Here is a 1,165-nt window from a genome sequence, read left to right as displayed (position 1 = left end):
TGGCATGTGTTGAGGGTATTTTGAGACAGTTTGATGTGTTTGGTGGGCAGTTTAAGACAGTTTAGCATATTTTGAGACAGTTTGGCATGTTTGAGGATATTTTAAAACAGTTTGACATGTTTTATGGCCATATTGAGACAGTTTGGCATGTTTTGAGGGCATTTTGAGAGTTTGACATGTTTTGAGGGCATTTTAATACATTTTGGCAGGTTTTGAGAGCAATTTGAAACAGTTTGGCTGGTTTTCAGGGTATATTAAGACAATTTGAGAGGTTTTGAGGTGAATTGAAGACAGTTTGGCAGGTTTTCAGGGCATATTAAGACAGTTTGAATGTTTTGAGGGCAATTTTAGACAGTTTGGCAGGTTTTGAGGCCATTTTAAGACAGTTTGACATGTTTTGATGGCATTTTAAGACAGTTTGGCAGGTTTTGAGGGCATATTAAGGCAGTTTGGCAGATTTTGAGTGCAATTTATATATATATATATATATATATATATATATATATATATATATATATATATATATATATATATATATATATATATATATATATATATATATATATTTTGCATATATTGTAAATTAACAGCATATTCTTATTTGATTTATAATTAACAGTGGTAGTGGTAGCCTTTTCCAAGATATCATACTGGAATAGGTGGAAGCTTGAATTATATATGTATATTATTAATTTTAATGGTAGTTTAATTTTTGAGTTACTTGTGTTAACCTAAGGATGTAAAATTTCCATAACTAAGAAAGTAACGATTCTGTTTTGTAATCATGTGCATTGTGTATAATTTGTTGCATATTAATTATTTAAGATCATAGCAATACACTAGAAATTTAGAATAAACTAAACTTTTTTCTATTTAATTGAAAAGATTAGGTGAAAGCTCATTTTTCTGAATTGGTCTACTAATGTGTAATGAATTAATATCAAAGGATGTCAGATTTAATTAAAGAGAAACATACACAACAAAATGAGTTTCTTTTGCTAATATTTTGTCTGTTTTACAATTTTAATAATTTTAAAAATATTTTCGACCGCCAAAATATCGTCAATAAAATTAATAATGAAAATGCACAAGACCAAATGGTCGCTAAAGGAGTAAGAAGTAAGAATTTAAAATAACTGACAAGAATCAGAAGACTGAGAAGATA

This window comes from Portunus trituberculatus, chromosome 32 (genome assembly GCF_017591435.1).
Source record: "Portunus trituberculatus isolate SZX2019 chromosome 32, ASM1759143v1, whole genome shotgun sequence".
NCBI classification, from domain to species: Eukaryota; Metazoa; Arthropoda; class Malacostraca; order Decapoda; family Portunidae; genus Portunus; species Portunus trituberculatus.
This window is presented reverse-complemented; position numbering follows the sequence as displayed.